This window comes from Procambarus clarkii, chromosome 54 (genome assembly GCF_040958095.1).
Source record: "Procambarus clarkii isolate CNS0578487 chromosome 54, FALCON_Pclarkii_2.0, whole genome shotgun sequence".
NCBI lineage: Eukaryota > Metazoa > Arthropoda > Malacostraca > Decapoda > Cambaridae > Procambarus > Procambarus clarkii.
Genome location: NC_091203.1, coordinates 9,662,646 through 9,685,706, shown reverse-complemented (window position 1 = coordinate 9,685,706; position 23,061 = coordinate 9,662,646).

Genomic DNA, 23,061 nt, shown 5'->3' with positions numbered 1-23,061 from the left:
ACTACACACACTACAGTAACAGTCACTACACACACTACTGTAACAGTCACTACACACTACTGTAACAGTCACTACACACACTACAGTAACAGTCACTACACACACTACAGTAACAGTCACTACACACACTACTGTAACAGTCACTACACACACTACTGTAACAGTCACTACACACACTACAGTAACAGTCACTACACACTCTACAGTAACAGTCACTACTGTAACAGTCACTACACACTCTACAGTAACAGTCACTACTGTAACAGTCACTACACACTCTACAGTAACAGTCACTACAAACTCTACAGTAACATTCACTAGTGTAACAGTCACTACACACTCTACAGTAACAGTCACTACTGTAACAGTCACTACACACTGTACAGTAACAGTCACTACTGTAACAGTCACTACACACACTACAGTAACAGTCACTACACACTCTACAGTAACAGTCACTACTGTAACAGTCATTACACACTCTACAGTAACAGTCACTACTGTAACAGTTACTACACACTCTACAGTAACAGTCACTACACACTCTACAGTAACAGTCACTACTGTAACAGTCACTACACACACTACAGTAACAGTCACTACACACACTACTGTAACAGTCACTACACACTACTGTAACAGTCACTACACACACTACAGTAACAGTCTCTACACACACTACAGTAACAGTCACTACACACTCTACAGTAACAGTCACTACACACACTACTGTAACAGTCACTACACACTACTGTAACAGTCACTACACACACTACAGTAACAGTCACTACACACACTACTGTATCAGTCTCTACACACACTACAGTAACAGTCACTACACACTCTACAGTAACAGTCACTACACACACTACTGTAACAGTCACTACACACACTACTGTAACAGTCACTACATGCACTACAGTAACAGTCACTACACACACTACAGTAACAGCCACTACACACACTACAGTAACAGTCACTACACACACTACTGTAACAGTCACTACACACTACTGTAACAGTCACTACACACACTACAGTAACAGTCACTACACACACACTACTGTAACAGTCACTACAAACACTACTGTAACAGTCACTACACACATTACTGTAACAGTCACTACACACACACTTCTGTAACAGTCATTACACACACACTACTGCAACAGTCACTACACACTCTACTATAACAGTCACTACACACACATTTGTAACAGTCACTACACACAGTACTGTAACAGTCACTACACACACTACTGTAACCGTCACTACACACACTACTGTAACAGTCACTACACACACACTTCTGTAACAGTCACTACACACATACTACTGCAACAGTCACTACACACTCTACTATAACAGTCACTACACACACAACTGTAACAGTCACTACACACAGTACTGTAACAGTCACTACACACGCTACTGTTACAGTCACCACACACCCTACTGTAACAGTCACTACAGACACTTCTGTAACAGTCACTACACAGTACTGTAACAGTCGCTACACACACTACAGTATCAGTTACTAAACACACTACTGTAACAGTCACTACACACACTACTATAACAGTCACTACACACTACTGTAACAGTCACTACACACACTACTGTAACAGTCACTATACACACTACTGTAACAGTCACTATACACACTACTGTAACAGTCACTACACAGTACTGTAACAGTCACTACACACAGTACTGTAACAGTCACTACACACTAATGTAACAGTCACTACACACACTACAGTAACAGTCTCTACACACACTACAGTAACAGTCACTACACACTCTACAGTAACAGTCACTACACACACTACTGTAACAGTCACTACACACTACTGTAACAGTCACTACACACACTACAGTAACAGTCACTACACACACTACTGTATCAGTCTCTACACACACTACAGTAACAGTCACTACACACTCTACAGTAACAGTCACTACACGCACTACTGTAACAGTCACTACACACACTACTGTAACAGTCACTACATGCACTACAGTAACAGTCACTACACACATTACAGTAACAGTCACTACACACACTACAGTAACAGTCACTACACACACTACTGTAACAGTCACTACACACTACTGTAACAGTCACTACACACACTACAGTAACAGTCACTACACACACTACAGTAACAGTCACTACACACACTACTGTAACAGTCACTACACACACTACTGTAACAGTCACTACACACACTACAGTAACAGTCACTACACACTCTACAGTAACAGTCACTACTGTAACAGTCACTACACACTCTACAGTAACAGTCACTACTGTAACAGTCACTACACACTCTACAGTAACAGTCACTACAAACTCTACAGTAACATTCACTAGTGTAACAGTCACTACACACTCTACAGTAACAGTCACTACTGTAACAGTCACTACACACTGTACAGTAACAGTCACTACTGTAACAGTCACTACACACACTACAGTAACAGTCACTACACACTCTACAGTAACAGTCACTACTGTAACAGTCATTACACACTCTACAGTAACAGTCACTACTGTAACAGTTACTACACACTCTACAGTAACAGTCACTACACACTCTACAGTAACAGTCACTACTGTAACAGTCACTACACACACTACAGTAACAGTCACTACACACACTACTGTAACAGTCACTACACACTACTGTAACAGTCACTACACACACTACAGTAACAGTCTCTACACACACTACAGTAACAGTCACTACACACTCTACAGTAACAGTCACTACACACACTACTGTAACAGTCACTACACACTACTGTAACAGTCACTACACACACTACAGTAACAGTCACTACACACACTACTGTATCAGTCTCTACACACACTACAGTAACAGTCACTACACACTCTACAGTAACAGTCACTACACACACTACTGTAACAGTCACTACACACACTACTGTAACAGTCACTACATGCACTACAGTAACAGTCACTACACACACTACAGTAACAGCCACTACACACACTACAGTAACAGTCACTACACACACTACTGTAACAGTCACTACACACTACTGTAACAGTCACTACACACACTACAGTAACAGTCACTACACACACACTACTGTAACAGTCACTACAAACACTACTGTAACAGTCACTACACACATTACTGTAACAGTCACTACACACACACTTCTGTAACAGTCATTACACACACACTACTGCAACAGTCACTACACACTCTACTATAACAGTCACTACACACACATTTGTAACAGTCACTACACACAGTACTGTAACAGTCACTACACACACTACTGTAACCGTCACTACACACACTACTGTAACAGTCACTACACACACACTTCTGTAACAGTCACTACACACATACTACTGCAACAGTCACTACACACTCTACTATAACAGTCACTACACACACAACTGTAACAGTCACTACACACAGTACTGTAACAGTCACTACACACGCTACTGTTACAGTCACCACACACCCTACTGTAACAGTCACTACAGACACTTCTGTAACAGTCACTACACAGTACTGTAACAGTCGCTACACACACTACAGTATCAGTTACTAAACACACTACTGTAACAGTCACTACACACACTACTATAACAGTCACTACACACTACTGTAACAGTCACTACACACACTACTGTAACAGTCACTATACACACTACTGTAACAGTCACTATACACACTACTGTAACAGTCACTACACAGTACTGTAACAGTCACTACACACAGTACTGTAACAGTCACTACACACACTACTGTAACAGTCACTACACACACTACTGTAACAGTCACTACACACACTACTGTAACCGTCACTACACACACTACTGTAACAGTCACTACACACACTACTGTAACAGTCACTACACACACTACTGTAACAGTCACTACACACACTACTGTAACAGTCACTACACACACTTCTGTAAGTCACTACTCACACTACTGTAAAAGTCACTATACACTACTGTAACAGTCACTACACACACTACTGTAACAGTCACTACACACACTACTGTAACAGTCACTACACACACTACTTTAACAGTCACTATACACACTAGTGTAACAGTCACTACACACACTACTGTAACAGTCACTACCTCAGTACTAAAACAGTCACTACACACAATACTGTAACAGTCACTATACACACTACTGTAACAGCCACTACCCACACTACTGTAACAGTCACTGCACAGTACTGTAACTGTCACTACACACACTACTGTAACAGTCACTACATACACTTTTGTAACAGTCGCTACACACTACTGTAACAGTCACTACACACACTGCAGTAACAGTCACTAAACACACACTACTGTAAGTCATTACAGACTACTGTAACAGTCACTACACAGACTACAGTAACAGTCAATACTCACTACTGTAATAGTCACTACACACTACTGTAACAGCCACTACACACACTACTGTATCAGTCACTACACAGTATTGTAACTGTCACTACACACACTACTGTAACAGTCACAACATACACTATTGTAACAGTCACTACACACACTACTGTAACAGTCACTACACACACTACTGTAACCGTCACTACACACACTACAGTAACCGTCACTACACACACACTACTGCAACAGTCACTACAGACTACTGTAACAGTCACTACACACACTACAGTAACAGTCACTACTCACTACTGTAACAGTCACTATACACACTACTGTAACAGTCACTACACAGTACTGTAACAGTCACTACACACGGTACTGTAACAGTCACTACACACACTACTGTAACAGTCACTACACACACTACTGTAACAGTCACTACACACACTACTGTAACCGTCACTACACACACTACAGTAACCGTCACTACACACACACTACTGCAACAGTCACTACAGACTACTGTAACAGTCACTACACACACTACAGTAACAGTCACTACTCACTACTGTAACAGTCACTACACACTACTGTAACAGTCACTACACACACTACAGTAACAGTCACTACACACTCTACAGTAACAGTCACTACTGTAACAGTCACTACACACACTACAGTAACAGTCACTACTGTAACAGTCACTACACATACTACAGTAACAGTCACTACACACTCTACAGTAACAGTCACTACTGTAACAGTCACTACACAATCTACAGTAACAGTCACTACTGTAACAGTCACTACACACTCTACAGTAACAGTCACTACAAACTCTACAGTAACAGTCACTAGTGTAACAGTCAATACACACTCTACAGTAACAGTCACTACTGTAACAGTCACTACACACTGTACAGTAACAGTCACTACTGTAACAGTCACTACACACACTACAGTAACAGTCAATACACACTCTACAGTAACAGTCACTATTGTAACAGTCACTACACACTCTACAGTAACAGTCACTACTGTAACAGTTACTACACACTCTACAGTAACAGTCACTACACACTCTACAGTAACAGTCACTACTGTAACAGTCACTACACACACTACAGTAACAGTCACTACACACACTACTGTAACAGTCACTACACACTAATGTAACAGTCACTACACACACTACAGTAACAGTCTCTACACACACTACAGTAACAGTCGCTACACACTCTACAGTAACAGTCACTACACACACTACTGTAACAGTCACTACACACTACTGTAACAGTCACTACACACACTACAGTAACAGTCACTACACACACTACTGTATCAGTCTCTACACACACTACAGTAACAGTCACTACACACTCTACAGTAACAGTCACTACACACACTACTGTAACAGTCACTACACACACTACTGTAACAGTCACTACATGCACTACAGTAACAGTCACTACACACACTACAGTAACAGTCACTACACACACTACAGTAACAGTCACTACACACACTACTGTAACAGTCACTACACACTACTGTAACAGTCACTACACACACTACAGTAACAGTCACTACACACACTACAGTAACAGTCACTACACACTCTACTGTAACAGTCACTACACACACTACTGTAACAGTCACTACACACACTACTGTAACAGTCACTACACACACTACTGTAACAGTCACTACACACACTACTGTAACAGTCACTACACACTCTACTGTAACAGTCACTACACACACTACAGTAACAGTCACGATACACACAACAGTAACAGTCACTACACACACTACTGTAACAGTCACTACACACACTACTGTAACAGTCACTACACACACAACTGTAACAGTCACTACACACACTACTATAACAGTCACTACACACACTACTGTAACAGTCACTACACACACTACTGTAACAGTCACTACACACACTACAGTAACAGTAACTACAAACTACAGTAACCGTCACTACACACACTACTGTAACAGTCACTACACACACTACAGTAATAGTCACTACACACAATACATTAACAGTCACTACATACTACAGTAACAGTCTCTACACACACTACTGTAACAGTCATTACACACTACTGTAACAGTCACTACACACACTACAGTAACAGTCACTACACACAACAGTAACAGTCATTACACACACTACAGTAACAGTCACTACACATACTACTGTAACAGTCACTACATACTACACTAATAGTCACTACACACACTACAGTAACAGTCACTGCACACTACTGTAACAGTCACTACACACATTTCTGTAACAGTCACTACTCACACTACAGTAACAGTCACTACACACACTACTGAAACAGTCACTACACACACTGCAGTAGCAGTCACTACACACACTACAGTAACAGTCACTACACACTACTGTAACAGTCACTACACACTACAGTAACAGTCACTACACACTACTGTAACAGTCACTACACACACTACTGTAACAGACACTACACACTCTACTGTAACAGTGTTATGATCTTAGCCTGCAGGAGAAACGAGTCTCCCTCCTTGAGAGTTATTCAACAAGCCTGACCTGATTAGAAGGTCTAGCAAATATTGAGGTGATAACGCATATGTAAAATAGTTGCTTGGATATGTATAACAGTTTGAGATTATGGGCAATGAAGGAGAAAACAGATAAATGACTGGCTAGGAGATGTGGACATTTTGCTGGAGGCGTGAGGCTCGTTTCCGGAGGACCTTGACCTCACTTGAGTGCCAGACATCGCAGGGGAAAACCGTGCTCCGTTTGAGCTCCCGTCAGAAGGGAACCCCTAGTGATATATCTCGAAGAGAAGAGAAGTGTGTAGACGTGCCAGCTGTGGAACTGAGCTGGGAACGTTGTGGTCTCAAGTCCTGGTCGAAGAAGAGAGTATCAAGCCGGCCAGGGACATTATTGTGGGCCGTGGAAGCGCCTTGACCAGACGCCGGCAGAGGGAGAAGCGCCCTCGACCAGTTAATCTGTGGTAAGCACGATATACGCCAGTTCATAGTGATTGCTTGTAGTTGGCCATGTGCCCAGCGACAGTAGCAATGTTTATTTATAAGTTAGACATGTTTTAATAAGGCAGAAAGCCTGAAATAGGAGAGTGAAGAGGGAGGAGCACGGAGCGACGTCCGTCCCCTCTGAGCTCTGACAGACGACTGAGGGAGCCCAGCTCCCGACGGAGGAAGACCCTCCCAGCGAGTGAGGACCGCCGCCAGGCGAGGTGGAGTATGGACCCGCCCAAAACGGGGGAGTCCACTCTCACTGTATGTAGAGGACAGATAGAGGTTGGAGACAAACATATTGTGTGAATATTTTTGTTTATGTGTTAAAGGGGAAACAATTTTATTGGAGTGTCGATGGGTTGCAGGTTTGTCTTTGGGGAAGAAGTTGCTGAGAACATCGAAGCCAGCCTAGATGAAGTAATTGATGAGACTCCAAGGTAGTGGAGGCGAGGACCTCGAGCTGTGAAGAGAAGCAGTGAAGAGGAGTGTCACGTGCTTCTGTAGAGGTGGAGAAGCACCATAGTTGCACGAGGAAACTTCATGGTGTAGCAGCCAAGAGAGCTGTGGAGGAACCTAGCAGAAGGGTGGAGTACCTTAGTTGCTCGAGAAAACTTCATGATAGCAGCCTGAAGGAGCTGCAGAGGATCCTGGTAGTGAAGCCCGGAAGAACCTAAAGATATTAGGGTAGTGAACTTCCAGAGGTGGAAGGGAAGTTCTGGTGGATTACTTGTAGGGAGTTGATAGTGTTTGGTTGTCATTAGTGTGCAAGACGCAGTGAGAGGTGAGTGGTTGTTTGCATTCTTATGTCAAGGAGTGATTTATTCTGAAGTTTAGAGTTACAGTCGTAGGCTGGATTACCTACAGATGTATGCGTTCCAGGACTGACAGTGATCGATTGATCATTGTTGTGTATCAATGAACATTTATACTGATATATGTTATTGCATTCAAATGCTGATTTTCTATACATGTATTATCTTGCTGATGGTGCAACAGTGTATGTAGACTGGATCAACTTGAGGTGGTTGATAGTATCAGGTGGTGAACCAGGAGATAGGCTACCACTTGATAAGCTGATAATAGAGTTCTGATGGTGTTGGAGTGCAACCTGATTGTGATATTATAGAGTATAGGATTCATTATTATTATATGTGTGTATGTATCGTGTATGTGCTTTGTCCAGTAAATGTATCCCAATTTGCTGGTGTTTGCCCTTGTCCTAGTGAGGCTTCCCAGGAAGTAGTAAAGAAGGAGAGAGAGAGAGAAAGAACCAAGAACCACTGCTGTGGACAGGGTAGAAGGTAATACTAATAAGCCAAAAGGGGATCGAGGAGATCATATTACCTAAGGAGAGAGTGGGGAGTCACAGCGGCTCGAGTGGGTGTGTGCACGTGACAACGAGGCTAGGTGTTGGAGCCGCATCCCCTAAATGTGTGACGTTGAGCCCCTCTCCAAGAGCCAGAAGCGCCAAGGGTGATCTCCTAGTGAAGTATAAGCACTACCGAGTTGTGGGTTGGGTTGTCTGTAGAGAAGGATCAACGACGACAACACCAACCAACCCACAGACTATAATAAATTGGGGGCCTGTCCGGGAGAGTGAACTGACACACCCACACCCTGTCCAGGAGTGGATTTGTACACCCTTGCTGAAATAGATAAACTGTGTGACCGCAGGTGTATACTCTCTCTCTTGGGAAGACTCACAGGACAAGATGGATAAGGTGCAAGCGTTTGTGGAGTCAGGCAAGCCTGAGGACTTAGAAGGTTGCACGAGGGATCAATTGAAACAAATAGCAGAAAAATGTGGCATTAGGTTGAAAGCATCTAAAGTAGCTGGGATGAAGGATGAGATCCTGAGGCAGTTAAGAGTCAAAAGTGAAGTGGCAGAGCAAGGAGCCCAGAAAGGAGCTGAAAGTGGAAAGGAGGATGATGGGCAGGATGACGTGAGATCCCAGGGATCGAGTAGGAGCAGCAAGAGTAGCCGCAGTAGCAGGAGTAGCCGAAATAGGAGCTTGGAGAGATTCCAGTTAGAGCTCCAGATGCAGCAACAACGAGAGGACAAGGAGAGACAGTTCCAGCTGGAAAAGATGAAATTAGAACTCCAGATGAAAAATGAAGCAGAGAAGGAAAAAGAAAAAACCAGGCTGGAAGTAGAAAAAGAGAAAACCAGACTGGAAATAGAAAAAGAGAAAACCAGAGTAAGAGAACTGGAGTTGGAACAGGAGAAAGAAAAAGAAAAAGCCCAGGTCGAAAAAAAAGCCCAGGTCGAAAAAGAAAAAGCCCAGGTCGAAAAAGAAAAAGAGAGAACAAAACAAATGCAGATAGAAGTGAATAGAACCTTGGCTGAGCAAAGGATTGAACATGGGTTGCCAGAGAGCACCACCCAGGTATCACACCCACCAGATGTTAGGGTTAGGGAGAAGGACATTCCCTTGTTTGTTCCCGAAGAGGCGGAGAGCTTCTTCGAGCATTTTGAAAAAGTAGCCAGCATCAAGGATTGGCCACAGGAGGAATGGGCCCAGCTGGTCCAGTTAAGATTGACCGGTGCAGCCAGGGAGGCATACACCCAATTGTCACTGGAAGAGTGCCAGGATTATGCCACGGTAAAGAGCAGCATATTGCGCTCGTTTCAGTTAACCCCAGAAGCTTAGAGGAAGCGCTTCAGAGAAATGATCAAAGTTGGAGCATGTACGTTTGCTGAGACAGCAAGGGATCTGGAAAGACGATTCCAGAAGTGGATTGAGGCTGCTGGAGTTGGATCTTACGCTGACCTGAAGCAACTGATGGTCATGGAGAAGTTCTTGGAGATGATGTATCCCGAAACAAAGTTCAAGATCCAAGAAGCAGGGATAAAGGAGGTGAAAGATGCCGCAGATAGGGCGGATATGATTACTGAAGCGTACAAGAGCTTAAGGGAGAACAGAGTAAGAAGCGAGGCGAGACGCAGCAATAGCAGACCCAGTGGAGTCTGAGGAGGAAGAAGTTTTGGGGGGCAGACAAGCAGACCAGCTAGTTTTAAGCCCCAGGAAGGAAAGTTGCCGAGTCCGCCTGCTGGAGGTAAGCAGGAAAATAAAAATGTGCAGAGGAGACAAGAGTCTAATGAAGCTCCACAGAGTATGAGTAGTACATCTGGCCCGAGGAACTCCAATACGAGTGGGCAGAGTCAGAGCCACTCGGGGGCGTATAGGAGAGATTTCTCCCAAATGAGATGCTACAAGTGCAACAGATCAGGTCACATGATGCGAGATTGTCGGCAGGGCAAAAGAGTCGTGACCCTAACGACATGTGATCCCCGGAAGAAGTACGTTGATGTACAACAAGACAAACCACAGAAGGTAGATTTGATGAACGAGCGGTATAGGCCGTTCATTAGTAAAGGTTGGGTCGGCATAGAAGGTCAACCCGAGGTGAAGGTTAGTATCCTCAGGGATACTGGAGCCAATCAGAGCTTGATTCTGAGAGGCCTAATAAGAAATGATCGACTGTTAGCTGGCAGTAGGAGGATAAAGGTTCATGGGTTGTTGTCTAAGAGTGACATGCCCGTGTGTGCTGTCCAGTTGAAGTCAGATTATTTGTCGGCGGAGGTGATGTTGGGAGTGTGCCCCAACATACCTGTTCCAGGAGTCCAAATGATCCTGGGGAACGACTTGTGTACTCACCTAATTGTACTCACCTAATTGTGCTTGCGGGGGTTGAGCTTTGGCTCTTTGGTCCCGCCTCTCAACTGTCAATCAACTGGTGTACAGATTCCTGAGCCTACTGGGCTCTATCATACCTACATTTGAAACTGTGTATGGAGTCAGCCTCCACCACATCACTTCCTAGTGCATTCCATTTATTAACTACTCTGACACTGAAAAAATTCTTTCTAACGTCTCTGTGGCTCATCTGGGTACTAAGTTTCCACCTGTGTCCCCTTGTTCGTGTCCCACCCGTGCTGAAGAGTTTGTCTTTGTCCACCCTGTCAATTCCCCTGAGAATTTTGTAGGTGGTTATCATGTCTCCCCTTACTCTTCTGTTTTCCAGGGATGTGAGGTTCAGCTCCTTTAGCCTTTCCTCGTAGCTCAATCCTCTCAGTTCCGGGACGAGCCTGGTGGCATACCGCTGAATCTTCTCTAACTTTGTCTTGTGTTTAACTAGGTATGGACTCCAGGCTGGAGCTGCATACTCCAGGATTGGTCTTACATAAGTGGTATACAGGGTTCTGAAAGATTCCTTACACAAGTTTCTGAAGGCAGTTCTTATGTTGGCCAGTCTAGCATATGCCGCTGAAGATATTCTTTTGATGTGGGCCTCTGGGGACAGGTTCGGTGTGATATCAACCCCCAGATCCTTCTCTCTATTTGATTCTTGCAGGATTTCCCCTCCCAGATGATACCTTGTGTTCAGCCTCCTGCTCCCTTCGCAGGGAGGCGATTTGTGTGGGTCCAAGGTGTTGCCAGAGCTGATAGTAAAAGCTGTGCCGGGGGTGAACCAGAAGGACCGCGGTACAAGAGGAACGCCGGACAAGATAGATCTAGCCAGCATCCTTGAAGATGAGGCAGAGGACAGTCAAGTCATCGTATACCCGGCCTGTGTAGTGACAAAGTCGGACGTAGCCGCCGAGGAAGACATTGGAGATGATATGGCAGTGTCGACTCCACCAAGGGAGGAGGTCAACATGGACATGTCTGGGCTGTTCGATGAAGATCGAGCTCAGAAGAATGAGGATTCGAGGAGACAGGAAGTGAAAATGACCCTACCTGAAAAGTTCAGCGTGAACCGAGCAGACCTGATTAGGGCTCAGAAAGAGGAGTTTATAGATCTAATCAGGGAGGCAAAAGGGGGAAATTCATGTCCGGAGTCCCCCGTGTATTACTACTTGGACGATGATGTACTAATGAGGAAATGGCGACCGGACAAAGCCGGCGCAGATAAGGTATGGTTGGAGAAGCACCAAGTGTTAGTGCCGAAGGAATTTAGGGCGGCTGTGTTAGAACTAGCCCACTCCGTAGATATGGCAGGGCATTTAGGGATGAAGAAGACCTTAAATAAGGTGCAGCAGCACTTCTACTGGCCGAACGTGTGGAAGGAGGTAAAGAAATATTGTAGGACATGTTTGGCGTGCCAACGTGCAGGTAAGCCGGCTCCGGCTATACCAAAGGCACCCTTAAAGCCCATACCGGCATTTGGCGAGCCTTTTGAGAGAGTCTTGATAGACTGTGTAGGTCCGTTGCCGAGGACCAGAAAAGGCCACGAGTACTTACTGACCATAATGTGCACGGCCACCCGTTTCCCTGAAGCAATCCCCCTGAGAAGAGTGACGTCGAGAGCCGTTCTGGATAGACTACAGAACTACATTGCGTGGGTAGGAATGCCCAAGGTTATCCAGACGGACCAGGGGAGTGTCTTCCAGTCGAAGTTGTTTAGGGAAACTGTGAAAGGATGGAGAGTAGAGCAAGTGCGCTCGTCACCGTATCACCCTCAGTCGCAGGGAGCATTGGAGCGTTTCCATGGAACGCTAAAGAGCTTGTTGAGGATATACTGCGCTGAGGAAGGGAGTAGTTGGGACGAGGCATTACCATCCGTGTTGTTCGCCATCAGGGATGCGGTAGTAGAATCACTCGGATTCACCCCATTTCCACTGGTGTACGGACACTCCGTGAGGAGCCCAGTGGGCGCGCTGAAGGAGCAGCTCACCGTGGATAGGCCTAAGGTGGACGTGGGAAAATATGTGAAGACTTTTAGAGAGCGACTCTCTAGGGCCAGAGATTTGGCCAAGGAAAATTTGAGGACATCCCAGGCAGAGATGGTAAGGTACCACGACAGGAAGGCGAAGGGCAGGAAATTTCAAGAAGGAGATCAGGTGTTAGTCCTGCTACCGGTAAAAGGAAGTATATACGAGTCGAGATTTTGTGGACCATATACCATCCAGAAGGCATTAGGGGATGTGAATTATGTAATCCACATGCCAGATCGTCCGAGGAAGTCACAGGTTTGCCACGTGAACATGATAAAGAGGTACTATGACAGAGATAAGCCTCTAGGCGATGAAGAACCGATGGAAACCCCATTGCAGGCGACTGTGCTGTGTGGAGGAGACGGCAAAGGGATAGAAGAGGAGAACTGTAAGTTAGAGAGGGCCGATGGCGCGAAGATGTCAAATACAGAAAGCCTGGCCAAGATAGGTGAGCGTCTGGGTCATTTGGAGGATGACCAACGCCAGGAGCTAGTGGAGATCCTACGGAGGAATAAGTCGTTATTTACGGACGTGCCTAGAAGACACCGCGGAACGGTGCACGAAGTGAATGTAGGGAGTGCTGAGCCCATCAAGCAGCACCCTTACAGAGTTAACCCGGAGAAAGCAGGGCAATGAGAGCAGAAGTGAAGTATCTGCTAGATAACGACTTGGCAGAGGTTAGCGACAGTGACTGGAGTTCGCCGTGCCTCCTCGTGAAGAAGAGTGACGGCACGTACCGGTTCTGTACCGATTATAGGAAAGTGAATGCACTCACGGTCGCTGACTCGTTTCCGATACCGCGCATTGACGATTGCATAGATCGGATTGGGAGTGCACGGTATGTCTCGAAGATAGACCTGTTGAAGGGATGACACCCGACGGCTTGTACCAATATAAAGTGGTGCCGTTCGGAATGAAGAATAGTGGTAGTTGTTTTCAACGAGTAATGAATCAGGTATTACAAGGCGCGACCGGATGTGCAGTGTACATCGATGATATTGTGGTGTTCGCTGATTCCTGGAAGGATCACGTGGATCGACTTTTAGATTTGTTCGATCGGTTGGAGAAGGCCAACATGACGATCAACTTGGCAAAAAGCGAGTTCGGGAGAGCCCGCCTGGAGTACCTTGGATATATAGTAGGGCAAGGCGAGGTTGCTCCGGTAAGAACAAAGGTGGAGGCCATTGACAACTTCCCGGTGCCCAGGAGTAAGAAAGAATTGTTGAGATACCTCGGTATGATTGGGTATTACCGGAAGTTCTGTGAAAATTTCTCCACCATAGCCCCTCCTATGACGGGTTTGCTATCAAAGAGCAAGAAGTGGGAGTGGAATGGAACAGCACAAGAAGCGTTTGAGAAGACCAAAAGACTGTTGACTGAGGCACCTGTACTAGTGTCGCCAGATTTTGGAGCGCCGTTTACGTTATTTGTAGATGCCAGTGATATAGGGGCCGGAGCTGTACTGACGCAGCAGAATGATGGAATTTACCGCCCCGTGTCCTTCTTCTCGAAGAAGTTCGTTAAGCACCAGAGGTCGTACAGTACAGTCGAGAAAGAGACTTTGGCCCTGGTGATGGCATTGAAACATTTTGAAGTGTATGTGAGAGGGGGGGGGGGACACCCAGTGACGGTGTATACAGACCATAATCCCCTAGTTTTCCTGAAGAAAATGAAGCATGCAAACCAGAGATTAACCAGATGGTTTTTATCGCTCCAAGAGTATGACCTGGTGATAACGCACATAAGAGGGCGAGACAATGTAGTGGCTGATGCGTTATCTCGAGCCTAGCCACTAGAATAACTCTCAAAATAAGGGGAGGGGAGTGTTATGATCTTTGCCTGCAGGAGAAACGAGTCTCCCTCCTTGAGAGTTATTCATCAAGCCTGACCTGATTAGAAGGTCTAGCAAATATTGAGGTGATAACGCATATGTAAAATAGTTGCTTGGATATGTATAACAGTTTGAGATTATGGGCAATGAAGGAGAAAACAGATAAATGACTGGCTAGGAGATGTGGACATTTTGCTGGAGGCGTGAGGCTCGTTTCCGGAGGACCTTGACCTCACTTGAGTGCCAGACATCGCAGGGGAAAACCGCGCTCCGTTTGAGCTCCCGTCAGCAGGGAACCCCTAGTGATATATCTCGAAGAGAAGAGAAGTGTGTAGACGTGCCAGCTGTGAAACTGAGCTGGGAACGTTGTGGTCTCAAGTCCTGGTCGAAGAAGAGAGTATCAAGCCGGCCAGGGACATTATTGTGGGCCGTGGAAGCGCCGTGACCAGACGCCGGCAGAGGGAGAAGCGCCCTCGACCAGTTAATCTGTGGTAAGCACAATATACGCCAGTTCATAGTGATTGCTTGTAGTTGGTCGTGTGCCCAGCGACAGTAGCAATGTTTATTTATAAGTTAGACATGTTTTAATAAGGCAGAAAGCCTGAAATAGGAAAGTGAAGAGGGAGGAGCACGGAGCGACGTCCGTCCCCTCTGAGCTCTGACAGACGACTGAGGGAGCCCGGCTCCTGACGGAGGAAGACCCTCCCAGCGAGTGAGGACCGCCGCCAGGCAAGGTGGAGTATGGACCCGCCCAAAACGGGGGAGTCCACTCTCACTGTATGTAGAGGACAGATAGAGGTTGGAGACAAACATATTGTGTGAATATTTTTGTTTATGTGTTAAAGGGGAAACAATTTTATTGGAGTGTCGATGGGTTGCAGGTTTGTCTTTGGGGAAGAAGTTGCTGAGAACTTCGAAGCCAGCCTAGATGAAGTAATTGATGAGACTCCAAGGTAGTGGAGGCGAGGACCTCGAGCTGTGAGGAGAAACAGTGAAGAGGAGTGTCACGTGCTTCTGTAGAGGTGGAGAAGCACCATAGTTGCTCGAGGAAACTTCATGGTGTAGCAGCCAAGAGAGCTGTGGAGGAACCTAGCAGAAGGGTGGAGCACCTTAGTTGCTCGAGAAAACTTCATGATAGCAGCCTGAAGGAGCTGCAGAGGATCCTGGTAGTGAAGCCCGGAAGAACCTAAAGATATTAGGGTAGTGAACTTCCAGAGGTGGAAGGGAAGTTCTGGTGGATTACTTGTAGGGAGTTGATAGTGTTTGGTTGTCATTAGTGTGCAAGACGCAGTGAGAGGTGAGTGGTTGTTTGCATTCTTATGTCAAGGAGTGATTTATTCTGAAGTTTAGAGTTACAGTCGTAGGCTGGATTACCTACAGATGTATGCGTTCCAGGACTGACAGTGATCGATTGATCATTGTTGTGTATCAATGAACATTTATACTGATATATGTTATTGCATTCAAATGCTGATTTTCTATATATGTATTATCTTGCTGATGGTGCAACAGTGTATGTAGACTGGATCAACTTGAGGTGGTTGATAGTATCAGGTGGTGAACCAGGAGATAGGCTACCACTTGATAAGCTGATAATAGAGTTCTGATGGTGTTGGAGTGCAACCTGATTGTGATATTATAGAGTAGAGGATTCATTATTATTATATGTGTGTATGTATCGTGTATGTGCTTTGTCCAGTAAATGTATCCCAATTTGCTGGTGTTTGCCCTTGTCCTAGTGAGGCTTCCCAGGAAGTAGTAAAGAAGGAGAGAGAGAGAGAGAAAGAACCAAGAACCACTGCTGTGGACAGGGTAGAAGGTAATACTAATAAGCCAAAAGGGGATCGAGGAGATCATATTACCTAAGGAGAGAGTGGGGAGTCACAGCGGCTCGAGTGGGTGTGTGCACGTGACAACGAGGCTAGGTGTTGGAGCCGCATCCCCTAAATGTGTGACGTTGAGCCCCTCTCCAAGAGCCAGAAGCGCCAAGGGTGATCTCCTAGTGAAGTATAAGCACTACCGAGTTGTGGGTTGGGTTGTCCGTAGAGAAGGATCAACGACGACAACACCAACCAACCCACAGACTATAATAAACAGTCACTACACACACACTACTGTAACAGTCATTACACACACTACTGTAACAGTCACTACACACACAGTACTGTAACAGTCACTACACACACTACTGTAATAGTCACTACACACACACTAATGGAACAGTCACAACACACACTACTGTAACAGTCACTACACACTGCTGTAACAGTCACTACACACACACACTACTGTAACAGTCACTACACACTACTGTAACAGTCACTACACACTACTATAACAGTCACAACACACTACTGCAACAGTCACTACACAGTACTGTAACTGTCACTACACACTACTGAAACAGTCACTACACACACACAGTACTGCAACAGTCACTACACACTACTGTAACAGTCACTACACACACACTACTGTAACAGTCACTACACCCATTACAGAAACAGTCACTACACACTACTGTAACAGTCACTACACACACACTACTGTAACAGTCACTACACCCATTACAGAAACAGTCACTACACACACTACAGTAACAGTCACTGCACACACTACTGTAACAGTCACTACACACTACTGTAACAGTCACTACACACACTACTGTAACAGTCACTACACACACACTACTGTAACAGTCACTACAAACACTACTGTAACAGTCACTACACACACTACTGTAACAGTCACTACACACACACTTCTGTAACAGTCACTACACACACACTACTGCAACAGTCACTACACACTCTACTATAACAGTCACTACACAGAGTACTGTAACAGTCACTACACAGAGTACTGTAACAGTCACTACACAGAGTACTGTAACAGTCACTACACACACTACTGTAACCGTCACTACACACACTACTGTAACAGTCACTACACACACACTTCTGTAACAGTCACTACACACATACTACTGCAACAGTCACTACACACTCTACTATAACAGTCACTACACACACAACTGTAACAGTCACTACACACAGTACTGTAACAGTCACTACACACGCTACTGTTACAGTCACTACACACCCTACTGTAACAGTCACTACCGACACTTCTGTAACAGTCACTACACAGTACTGTAACAGTCACTACACACACTACAGTATCAGTCACTAAACACACTACTGTAACAGTCACTACACACACTACTATAACAGTCACTACACACTACTGTAACAGTCACTACACACACTACTGTAACAGTCACTATACACACTACTGTAACAGTCACTATACACACTACTGTAACAGTCACTACACAGTACTATAACAGTCACTACACACAGTACTGTAACAGTCACTACACACACTACTGTAACAGTCACTACACACACACTACTGTAACATTCACTACACACACTACTGTAACAGTCACTACACACACTACAGTAACAGTCACAACACACACTACTGTAAAAGTCACTACACACACTATTGTAACAGTCACTACACACACTACTGTAACCGTCACTACACACACTACTGTAACAGTCACTACACACACTACTGTAACAGTCACTACACACACTACTGTAACAGTCACTACACACACTACTGTAACAGTCACTACACACACTACTGTAAGTCACTACTCACACTACTGTAACAGTCACTATACACTACTGTAACAGTCACTACACACACTACTGTAACAGTCACTACACACACTACTGTAACAGTCACTACACACACTACTTTAACAGTCACTATACACACTAGTGTAACAGTCACTACACACACTACTGTAACAGTCACTACCTCAGTACTAAAACAGTCAATACACACAATACTGTAACAGTCACTATACACACTACTGTAACAGCCACTACCCACACTACTGTAACAGTCACTACACAGTACTGTAACAGTCACTACACACACTACTGTAACAGTCACTACACACACTGCAGTAACAGTCACTAAACACACACTACTGTAAGTCACTACAGACTACTGTAACAGTCACTACACACACTACAGTAACAGTCACTACTCACTACTGTAACAGTCACTACACACTACTGTAACAGCCACTACACACACTACTGTAACAGTCACTACACAGTATTGTAACTGTCACTACACACACTACTGTAACAGTCACAACATACACTATTGTAACAGTCACTACACACTACTGTAACAGTCACTACACACACTACAGTAACCGTCACTACACACACACTACTGTAACAGTCACTACAGACTACTGTAACAGCCACTACACACACTACAGTAACAGTCACTACTCACTACTGTAACAGTCACTACACACTACTGTAACAGTCACTACACACACTACAGTAACAGTCACTACACACTCTACAGTAACAGTCACTACTGTAACAGTCACTACACACACTACAGTAACAGTCACTACTGTAACAGTCACTACACACACTACAGTAACAATCACTACACACTCTACAGTAACAGTCACTACTGTAACAGTCACTACACACTCTACAGTAACAGTCACTACTGTAACAGTCACTACACACTCTACAGTAGCAGTCACTACACACTCTACTGTAACAGTCACTACACACTCTACAGTAACAGTCACTACTGTAACAGTCACTACACACTGTACAGTAACAGTCACTACTGTAACAGTCGCTACACACACTACAGTAACAGTCACTACACACTCTACAGTAACAGTCACTACACACTCTACAGTAGCAGTCACTACTGTAACAGTCACTACACACTCTACAGTAACAGTCACTACACACTCTACAGTAACAGTCACTACTGTAACAGTCACTACACACACTACAGTAACAGTCACTACTGTAACAGTCACTACACACACTACAGTAACAGTCACTACACACACTACTGTAACAGTCACTACACACTACTGTAACAGTCACTACACACACTTCAGTAACAGTCACTACACACACTACTATAACAGTCACTACACACACTACTGTAACAGTCTCTACACACACTACAGTAACAGTCACTACACACTCTACAGTAACAGTCACTACACACACTACTGTAACAGTCACTACACACTACTGTAACAGTCACTACACACACTACAGTAACAGTCACTACACACACTACTGTAACAGTCACTACACACACTACAGTAACAGTCACTACACACTACAGTAACAGTCACTACACACACTACTGTAACAGTCACTACACACACTACAGTAACAGTCACTACACACACTACAGTAACAGTCACTACACACACTACTGTAACAGCCACTACACACTACTGTAACAGTCACTACACACACTACAGTAACAGTCACTACACACACTACAGTAACAGTCACTACACACTCTACTGTAACAGTCACTACACACACTACTGTAACAGTCACTACACACACTACTGTAACAGTCACTACACACACTACTGTAACAGTCACTACACACTCTACGGTAACAGTCACTACACACACTACAGTAACAGTCACTGCACACTCTACAGTAACAGTCACTACACACACTACTGTAACAGTCACTACACACACTACTGTAACAGTCACTACATGCACTACAGTAACAGTCTCTACACACACTACTGTAACAGTCACTACACACTCTACAGTAACAGTCACTACACACTACTGTAACAGTCACTACACACACTACAGTAACAGTCACTGCACACACTACAGTAACAGTCACTACACACTCTACTGTAACAGTCACTACACACACTACTGTAACAGTCACTACACACACTACTGTAACATTCAATACACACACTACTGTAACAGTCACTACACACTCTATAGTAACAGTCACTACACACACTACTGTAACAGTCACTACACACACTACTGTAACAGTCACTACATGCACAACAGTAACAGTCTCTACACACACTACTGTAACAGTCGCTACACACTCTACAGTAACAGTCTCTACACACTACTGTAACAGTCACTACACACACTACAGAAACAGTCACTACACACACTACAGTAACAGTCACTACACACTCTACTGTAACAGTCACTACACACACTACTGTAACAGTCACTACATACACTACTGTAACAGTCACTACACACACTACTGTAACAGTCACTACACACTCTACTGTAACAGTCACTACACACACTACAGTAACAGTCACTACACACACTACTGTAACAGTCACTACACACACTACAGTAACAGTCACTACACACTACAGTAACAGTCACTACACACACTACTGTAACAGTCACTACACACACTACAGAAGCAGTCACTACACACACTACAGTAACAGTCACTACACACAGTACTGTACCAGTCACTACACACTACTGTAACAGTCACTACACACACTACAGTAACAGTCACTACACACACTACAGTAACAGTCACTACACACTCTACTGTAACAGTCACTACACACACTACTGTAACAGTCACAACACACACTACTGTAACAGTCACTACACACACTACTGTAACAGTCACTACACACACTACTGTAACAGTCACTACACACTCTACTGTAACAGTCACTACACACACTACAGTAACAGTCACTACACACACTACTGTAACAGTCACTACACACACTACAGTAACAGTCACTACACACACTACTGTAACAGTCACTACACACACTACAGTAACAGTCACTACACACTACTGTAACAGTCACTACACACACTACTGTAACAGTCACTACACACACTACAGTAACAGTCACTACATACACTACTATAACAGTCACTACACACACTACTGTAACAGTCACTACACACACTACCAACTCTCTCAGTGTGTATATACTTTTGTATACACACACTGAGAGAGTATACACACTGTATACACTTGTATACAGTGTATACTCTTGTATACACTGTATAATACTGAGTAAATTGTTGTCATTTTATATGGATTATAGAAGCATAACACCACAACACCCAAAACCCAAAATAATTCCAAGTTAACTATCACTCCAAGTTTACTATAGCACCACTTTTATCTCCTATATGAAACCAATGTATAAGGGTTTGCAAACAGAAATAATCAAGTTCCCAAAATATAAGAAACCGTGATCGAGATATAGACGTAATCGAGTTTGGTGTATAAAGTTAATCCAATTGAAGAAAAATGTTGTTTTTGGAGAAAATTCTTGCAGTGTGGAGTGTGGTATTCATTTCTCTCCTGGTAGGCAGTGTGCACTACCAGCATTTTGTGCAAGAGCATAATGTCTACTTACACGATACCCTGACCAAAATGGTACCCCCGAGGTCAACCCTCACTGTTGCATTGCAACGTCTGCCATTCATCGGCCAATTGATGACGTACGTGCCTCCAGATATGGCAGACCATCCTTAATTCGATCTGATTGAGACGTCACACACACCTTTCCTCGGTCCCCTAATCACAGCATGCCAGTACAAATGGCAAAATATGGCTATATAACGCACCGTGAACAGAATGAATGGCATAGAGGATGAAGATGGTATCCTCCACATCATCTTGTTCCTGATTGGTATGGTTTTGTCGCTGATTGGTTTGGCAACAGTGACGATGATTGGGTTGAAACGTGAACAGTCCGGTCCTTATTTACCGGTGTATCCTGCACTCGGCCCTCCGGACTCGCCGTCGTTCAAATGCAGTGAGTATTGTGTGGACGATGGAGACTCGTCCAACAATGACGATTACGAAGACGCTTTGAGCGGAGACGATTACGAAGACTCTTTGAGCGGCGACGATTACGAAGACTAATCGAGCGGCGACGATTACGAAGACGCTTTGAGCGGGGACAATTACGATGAATCATTCACAGGCCAGGACACTGGCACTACCGACCCAGGCCAGGACACGGGCACTACCGACCCAGGCCAGGACACTGGCACTACCGACCCAGGCCAGGACACGGGCACTACCGACCCAGGCCAGGACACTGGCACTACCGACCCAGGCCAGGACACTGGCACTACCGACCCAGGCCAGGACACTGGCACTACCGACCCAGGCCAGGACACTGGCACTACC